Genomic DNA, 9,082 nt, shown 5'->3' on the forward strand with positions numbered 1-9,082 from the left:
GTGTCATTGAGTCAACCACGACTCACAGTGACCCTGGGAACAATAGGTTGGGACTTCGCCCTATTCTGGACCATCATCACGATCTCCGATATGTTCAAGTTCATTGTTACAATTACTATATCACTCTATCTTGTTGAGGGTCTTCCTTTCTTTCAATGACTTTTCACCTTTCCAAGCATGATATGTTTTTTTCCGAGGGTTGATCCCTCCTCACAACATGCCCAAAGGATGTGAAACAAATTTTCACCATCCTTGCCTCTGAGGAACACCTTGCTGCACTTTGACATATTTTTTTATTTTTTTGGAAGTTCATGGAACTCTTCTCCAACACAATTATTCTTGTTTATTGTCCAATGTTTGTATGCATACAAAGGAATTGAAAAGACCACGGCTTGGATCAGGTACACCTTAGTCTTTGAATTGACATCCTTCCTCTTTTGCAATTAGGGGAGGTCTTTGACAGCTGATTTTCCAAAGGCTACATATCTTTTCACTTCTTTACTAGTGATACCATGGATGATGATTCTAAATCCAAGTACAATGAAATTGTTGACATAATCTTTTCTCCATCTATCATAGAGGAGCCTATTTGTCCAAAGTGAGAGCTTTTGATTTCTTGATGTTGAAGGCTGTAATCTGTGGTCTTGTACAGCAAGAAGTACGCATAAATAAAATACTATTAATTACATTTTATTTGATACTGGTATCCATGTGTATTCCATTTATATAGAAGTAATTTTGAGTTACTCTATGCGTTGAAGTGGTGCTGTCTGCTTCAAGAGTGTAATACAATTAGTAGTGGCTATAGATACAGGCCATGGTCTTTGCAATCACTTGTTATGCATCAGAGAGTTGGACAATGACTAGGGAGGATAGAAGGAGAATTGACGCCTTTGAGCTGTGGTGCTGGAGAAGAGTATTGAATGTACCATGGACTGCCAAGATAACAAACAGATTCATCCTGGAGAGGGTTAAACCAGGCTACTCCATGGAAGCAAGGATTCTGGGGCTTCGTCTGACATACTTTGGACATGTTGTAAGGAGGGACAGGTCCTTGGAGAGGGACATCATGCTTGGGAGGGTAGAAGGACAGTGCAGGAGGGGAAGACCCTCTATGAGGTGGATTGATTCAGTAACTGGGGTAATCTGGATGGGTCTGTCAGAGGCAGTGTGATTGGCACAGGATAGAACAGGGTTTAAGGCTGTTGTACATAGGGTCGCGAGTCGCAAACGACTCGACGGCACATAACAACAACAACATAGTTGAGCGCTAGCAGGGTAGTCCATAGAGAGCTGCATTGATTCATATGTGCTTCTCCAGTGGTTCGAATTCACCAGAGGTCTCTCAGGAGAAATATTGGCAATCTCCAGTATGATTTACAGCCTCCAAAACCCCACTGGAAGGCCAGCTATAAGCCAGTTCTGATTTGACACGATTTACTCCCCCCAAAGTTATGATTTCTTCATGGTATTTCTTTAAAGATATTTAATTTTGAGGTCTAAATAATTTTCAATTATAACAATGCATTTACATTTAAAAAAATTATTTCCTTTATAGTGGTAAATATGTGTTTATTCTTTGAAAGAAAGGAATATATGTTAAGACAGATAAAGTAAGAAAACCAAACAAAACATGAATTTATTTATTATTATCCTGTAGTTTGGTAGGACAGTGGCCCTAATCTGGTCTACTAACCTTGAAAATAAAGTGCAAAGTTAGAGATATTAGAACGAACCAGTAAATACTCACTGGCAAAGTTTTTATATAAAAAATTGGAACTTTAAGAGGTTCTCCTGGGATTTATTGTACTTTAACATCTATTAATCCAGGATACCTTAGGTGACTTGTCAAAGAAGTGCTACATTTACAAGGAGTGTGAATGGAGGCCCTAGAGGACACATTCAGCTAAAGGTCAAGGAAGCTATTAATGTTTTTTACCTTTCCCTAAAGAACTTTCACAGAAAATGTTGCTCCTCTCCCCCAGTCTCAGCAAAGGCAAGTGAACATAGCAGAATGAAAGCTAAAGTTCAAATAAAATATATTCCCAATATTAGTTGGTTCTTAGGGCTTTTACTGAATGTGAATACATGCAGTTCTATATGGGAAACGATTGCAAAATATATTAAAAATGGCAGCTCTTGGAGAAGAGTAAAAATTTTCCATTTCTTTATTTTCTCTGTATCTCTGCCAAAAGTCAGTATGATGGTTGATAGTAGTAGGATGGGAGTGATGATCTCTGGGGACCTAATGGATAAGGAGTTGTGCTGCCACCCCCAAGCAAATGGTTCATATCCATGGACGGGTCCATGAGAGAAAGATAGGAAATCTCTTCCTGTGTGACTTACAGCTTCTGCAAACCCACTAGAGGATCAGCTATGAATCAACTCAAATTTGCTGGCAATGAGTGAGTAAGAAAACCTGGGGCGGTAGCTCGAGAGGCTTCTTTTTTGGTTATTTTGCAGACTTGCTTCTGTAAGGAGCCTTACCAAACAAAACTTTTCTCTCACTCACTACCACTGAGTCCAAATCAACTTCTACTGACACTCCATTTGGTTTAGGAGGCTGTAAATTGCACCAGAGGAGATGGTTTATATCTAATGAACCAAAATCTTGCAAAATAATGTTAAAGAATGACTGTGGTTACTGTGTGGCAGCGGCAGAGGAGGTGGCGGTGGCAACAGAAGATGGTAACACCAGATCCTGTCTTGAGAACTTTAGACCTTGTTAGTGAGATGTTTGGTGAGTCCCCAGTCCCAGGCTGATTTTCTGAAAGGATTACCTGTCTACAACAAAAGCAATTTTAGCCGATTCCATGCCGGCTCTGTCTGCAAAGCCTCGAACGGCCGGCCTTCAGTCTGCCTGCCTACGTGGGAGTAACCCATCTGAACAAATCATTGTGACAGAAAAGAAAAATATCCTCTTGCGATATCTACATCAACAATGGGACAAAAAGAACGCCGCCAAGAAGCGAGACCTGGAGGGTGGGCCGCCACGCAAGATTGCAGGGACCGACAGCCAGGACAGACACGAGGACACTTAAGACTCACGCTGCCCTCACCGCCTCGTGCCCGCCCTGCCACGCCCACACTGCCTTGGAGCTGATGTATTTATTTTCCTCGAGTTTTTATTTCTGCTGACCCAGCGATGGTTAAAACAGACGTCAGATCCCGTAGTGTGATGTCAGTAGACGCTTTTCTTAAGAAAACCAATTGTTATTTTCCCCACCCAGCCCACCTCCCTTTGTTCCTCCAGTTTTCCTCCTCACAAATGAAAAGGTGATCAAGAGCTTTGGGGCCAGGGTCCCCAGCCTCCTGGCTCACAGGGACAGCGAGCAGCCTTCCTCCACTACCCACCTGGTCGCTGGCCCAGGCCTGTAAGACGTGGCCTGGTCTAATGTTCCACTGGGAACTCTTCTGGGCCCACACCAGATTTGCTCTGAGCGTGCTCATGGGGGCAGAGAAGCCCTTCTGGAATTTTCTCTTGAGTCATTTTGTCATGGACTAGTGCGTGCTCCATGTCCACCCCAATAAAAGGATCTTTCCTAAAAAAAAAAAAAAAAAAAATGACTGCAAAGTTCTACATTTTCATCAGCAGTGCTTGAAGTTTCTGCCGATATAAGTTTACTAACATTCAGTACTGTCCATCTTTCTAATTTTTAATCATTTATTGCATATAAAATGATAACTTTTTAAATTTGCATATTCCTAAATTTAAACATCTCCATATACTTAGGGCTTTTCTGATTTCCTCTTCTGTAGTTTGTCACTTAACATTCTTTGTGTTAATTTTTCAGGACAGTTTCTATCTTTTCCTTGTTGATTTGGAGATTATATATATTTTGGTATATTCTAGATATTAGAGCTCTTTAGTATTGGACTTTGCAGTATATTTGCTATTTGTCTTTTGTGTTTTTCCATAATATCCTTCACTAGAATTCTTTAACAGCAACTCCAAGGGAGAAAGATGGACACTTTTTTCCTATAAAGATATATCGGCTAAGCAAATAATTCTAGCAACATGACTTTGTTTTCTAGAATGTAAGCCACATAATGACAGAGATACAGGTTTTTTTGTTCATGGTATTAATTATTATTTTTTATAAATGAATTACTTACATTCTTAACCACTACATAATATTTCCACTCATCTAGAATATCAGAGGATGGCATAGGGGAGGACAGTGTTCAGATAAGTTGTTCATAGGGTTGCTGTGAGTTGTACTCATCTTTTTTTTTTTATTTTTTTTTTTGTACTCATCTTGACAACACCTAAGAACAACAACATCACTTCTACATTATTGCAAATTGCATTCCTGTTTAGAATTTTTCATTAGTCCCTCCACAATACTTGATTGTACTTACGTGAAACCTATACTTGGACCAGAAAGCAATCCCTAGAACAGAGAAGGGACACACTACATGGTTCAAAATCAAGAAGAGATTGCATCAGGGATGTGCCCTGTCTCCATACCTTTTCAATCTATGCAGAACAGATCATTTAGGAGGCTAGAATTTAGGAAGAGGAATGTGGCATCAGGATTGGAGGAAGACTCCATCAACAACATTCATTATGCAGATTACACAACCTTACTTGCTGAAACTGAGGGGGACCTGAAGTTCTTGCTGCAGAAGGTCAATGACTAGTCTTCGATATGAATTTAAGCTCAACATCAAGAAGACAAAGATTCTCATCCCTGGGCCAACTGGCAGCACCATGATGGATGGAAAAGAGATTGAGGTTGCTAACAGTTACAACTTGCTTGGCTCCTCAATCAACACTTTTAGCACCCACAGCCAGGAAATCAGAAGGTGAATGCCTTAGGTAAGTATGCTGTCAGGGACCTTTCCAGAGTACTGAGAAGCAACGATGTCAGTCTAGAGATTAATGTGCGACTGATTTAGTCCATGGTCTTTGCAATTACTTGCTATGCATTAGAGAGCTGGATAATGACTAAGGATGATGGAAGAATTGATGCCTTTGAGTTGTGGTTCTAGAGAAGAGTCTTGAACATACCAAGGACTGTCTTGGAAAGGGTGAAACCAAGTTTCTTTTTGGAGGCTAGAATTTTGAAGCTCTGTCTCAAATATTTTGGTCATGTGGCCAGGAGGGACTGGTCCTTGGTGAAGGCCATCATGCTTGGAAAGGTGGAGGGACAACACAGGAGAGGAAAACCCTATATGAGATGAATTGATATGGTAACTAGGACAATGGATGTAGATGTATCAGAGCCAGTGATACTGGCTTAGGACAGGGCAGCCTTCAGAACTATTGTACAAAGGGTTGCTATGTGTCATAGGCAGCTTGATGACACACAACAATAACAAAACCAACAACCACCACCTCCATCATCTACAACATAAAAATGAACCTTCTTAGAATCACATAGAAAATGATACTCAATCCATGTAAAACTATTCAGTTTCATTTATCACTCATTGCAAAAAGCTAGACTGTTTAATATATATTATAAACTTATATATAAAATAAGAGGCCCTTAGAGGTTCTGTGGAAAAATTATGTGCAATCTCCTCCCATGGGATTTATTGTTCCTGGAAACCTGCTGAAGGGTCAGCTATGAGTTGGTTCCAACTCAACAGTACATAACAACGTGGCACTACAGTTAAGTAAGTATTTGGCTGTTAACTGAGAGGTTGGTTTGAATCTATTCAGTGACTTTATAGAGAAAGACTTGACAATCTGTTTCTTTTACAAGATTATAGCTTAGATAACCCTATACGGCAGTTCTATTCCATAAGACTGGATTTCTATGAGTCAGAAATTTGCTTAAGAACACCAAACAACAGTAACGTAAATCATTGAATAAATAAATATAATGATGTAATGATATTGAATCTATATATCTCCTAGTCATTCTTTTATACATTCACATCTATGTATGACTTTTTCTGTACTTTTTTTTACCACATTGTGCATTTGTTATCCTTTAAATCTCAAAGATATTCTTTTGGTGACAATTCCCTGAATTCTACATGTTATTATTAACTCAATTAATTGCTGTAGAGTCAAAATGAACTCATCACAAGAACTCTCTAGCAGGTTTTCAGATGCTGAAAATTCAATGGGAAATGATTGCCCATCTTTCTCCTGTGAAGCTGCTGATGGATTCAAACCACCAGAAAAGCATCACCTTTAGATTAGAAGCAAAGCTTCATATGGACTATGTCACTAATAAACCCACAGGCTGTTATAAGATTATTTTTTTTTCTGTTTCCATTGCAGTTTTCTTTCACTTCCACTTTTGCAATTTCTATCTTGCAGGAAGTACAACCAGAGTGTTTCTTAAATGCAAGGTTGGTGAACTTCATCTCATGTACTTTGAGTATGTTGCCAGGAGAAGCCAGTCCTTGGAAAGAGACATTATGCTGGGAAAAGAGGAGAATTAGAGTATGAGAGGAAGATACTCAACAAGATGGGTTGATACAATGACTGAAACACATTACCGGAGCATATCAAATATAGTGAGAATGGCACAAGATAGGGCAAGGTTCAGAACTGTTGTTTACTATGAGTTGTAGTTCATAAGATGACACCTAACAACAGTTGTGTGCTGTTGAGTTGGACTCAACCCATAGCTGACTCTCCGTCAGATTTTCAGAGAAAGTGAATCAGACAGAAAATTACCCATCCTCCTTCCACTGAACAACTGGTAGATTTGAACTAGGTGAATTTGGGACTGCAGTACAGCTTCTTACCACCAGGCCACAAACAATTCTATATATACAGTGTTATGATGGTTTATTCACATGTCTCTTTCCACATTGTTAAGGGAGTATATAATTGAATTTCTAATTCCCAGTCATTAGAGAAACATAAATTATAATATGAATTCAATGAATATCTGTGGAAAAAGTGAATAAATCAAACTTAGCTTTATGGGCGGGCCTTTGTGATTAAAAGTTGGTTGCAGAGTGGATTATATTTTGGGTTGGGGGTGGGATTGGGGGGGGATTGTGTACCAATGAGGGAGTTTTTCTTTTGCATTACAAGGAAATGGGGGGAGGGGTGAGGTGGGGTGGGCAGGGAGAAGGGTGCAACAATGAATGAATGGAATTCCAAAATCTCTGTAGATGTTCATTGAAATGAAAAAGAAATAAATTAAAATATTAAAAAAAAAGTTGGTTGGGGCTTGCCTGAGTGCCTCTTGTTTTAAGGAGATGGATTCTGGATCTTTTTGATTTAATTAACAATCAGATGTGGACTGGAAGCCTCTTGTTTAAGCCAAATAGAACCTGGTGGGTGGACCTTTGTGATTAAAAGTTGGTTGGGCCCTCGAGGGGCGGGGGGGGGGGGGGGGGGGGTGTTGCCACCGGGCGGGGGTAGGGTTGCAACCTTCAGGCCTGTGTGAAGACTGATTTGATGTTAGAGTCACAAACTAAATTGTCAGTTTGTTATGTTTGGGGAGAACATTGTTTTAATTGACACAGCACTTGTCTGCCCATTTGCTGCTGTGCTGAGATAACTTTTGAGTTGCTGTGATAGCAAAGTTATGCCATTGGTGTGTCAAATGCCGCAAGGGTTACCATTGTGGGTAGATTTTGCAGAGCTCCCAGACAGACTAGGAAGAAGATTGGCCATCTACTTAAATAACAGGCCTATGAATACCCTATGAAAAGTAGAGGAATAGAAATAATTATAGTAGTAGTGGTAAAGCCAAAATTGGAAGTCAGTCAAAATGAGGAAAAATAATTGCAAACATTGTCCGTTAATTGGATGATTCGTGGACAGGTAGAGGTTGGGCGAAGGAGAGGAAGATCCTCAACTAAGTGAACTGACATGGTGACTGCCGCAACGGACTCAAATGTGTTAGGAATGTGAGAATGCCACAGGGTTCAGATCTGTTGTTTTTAGTGTCACTATGGGTTGTACTTGACTTGATGGCACCTAACAACAACAACAACAACAACAAACTTGACCTCAGGAACAGAATACTGATAAATATTACTTCCACTCATTCTCTTCCTTTCCAAAGTCTTTGATATCTGTCTCTGTGTTATAGGTTTTGTCCGGTTCATTTTCAAGTAGGCAATATTCTTTTGTAAATATATAACCTCTGAACACTTGCTGGAGAGTCAACTACAAGTTGGTTCCAGCTTGACAATACACAACAACAACAACAGCAACATATTTCTTTAGTAAATTGTATCCTTATGATAGCATTTCTTCACATGTTGTTATGTCGTTATTTTTATATTTATATTTCTATGTCAGAAATAAGTTGGCTTTGGTGCTAGTATACCTAGAGCAAATAGCAAGCTGATGTGTGATGTTCCTTAACATTAAGAAAATGAAATGTGGTTTATTCATTGTAGGTGTGTTAGAGGGTATGTTCTTGCACATACACATGTGCATTGCATGCATGGACACACACACACAGACACACACATATTTAAATTTGATAATTCTTAAATTTTTGGAAAGAATAGTTGCATCTGATCAGGTGTTTTCTCATTTATAACGACAATATTGATTTCTCCAAACTGTCTATATTTGGCTGATTTCAAGATTTCTCATATACTAGTTGCTCTAGTCTTATTATTATTTTTTTTTTTGCTCTGGTCTTATTGTGTCCTTCTAAAATGAGGCAGTCACTGTCAGTTTATCTTATTCAGGGTCTTCCTCTCCTTCCCTGTCCCTCCATCCTTCTAAGTATGATGTTCTTCTCCCAAGTCTGGTCCCACCTGGTAACATGCCAAAAGTATGTGAGATGGAGTTTCAAAATCCTTGCCTCCAAGGAAAATCTAGTTTCACCCTCTTCAGTACAGACCTGTTTGTTCTCTTTGTAGTCTATGATACGTTCATTACTCTTCTCTAACACCACAACTCAAAGGCATAACTTCTTCTGTCATCTTTAGAAATTGTCCAGCTCTCAGATGGATAGCAAGCAATTGAGGAAACACGCTTGTAGACTTTTCAAATGTGTACCATTCAGGTTAACATTTGAAAATTGTTTATTTCATTATCAAAATAGCAATAAGCAAACACATCAAAAGACAGGAAAAACAGACTATTGACTCTCTAACCCAATATCTCCAGCAAATTGAAAAAGAACAGCAAGAAAAC

The 9,082-nt window shown here is 39.3% G+C and overlaps 2 pseudogenes; both read left to right on the forward strand.

Annotated features, from left to right (window-relative positions):
• Window positions 1-2,631: 2,631 nt before the first annotated feature.
• Window positions 2,632-3,041, forward strand: LOC102857853 (annotated as a pseudogene).
• Window positions 3,042-6,444: 3,403 nt separating this feature from the next.
• The window catches only part of LOC102858261, a 14,135-nt pseudogene continuing 11,497 nt past the window's right edge, over window positions 6,445-9,082 (forward strand).

This window comes from Elephantulus edwardii, unplaced genomic scaffold (genome assembly GCF_000299155.1).
Source record: "Elephantulus edwardii isolate Elephantulus edwardi_28Jun2011 unplaced genomic scaffold, EleEdw1.0 scaffold00003, whole genome shotgun sequence".
NCBI lineage: Eukaryota > Metazoa > Chordata > Mammalia > Macroscelidea > Macroscelididae > Elephantulus > Elephantulus edwardii.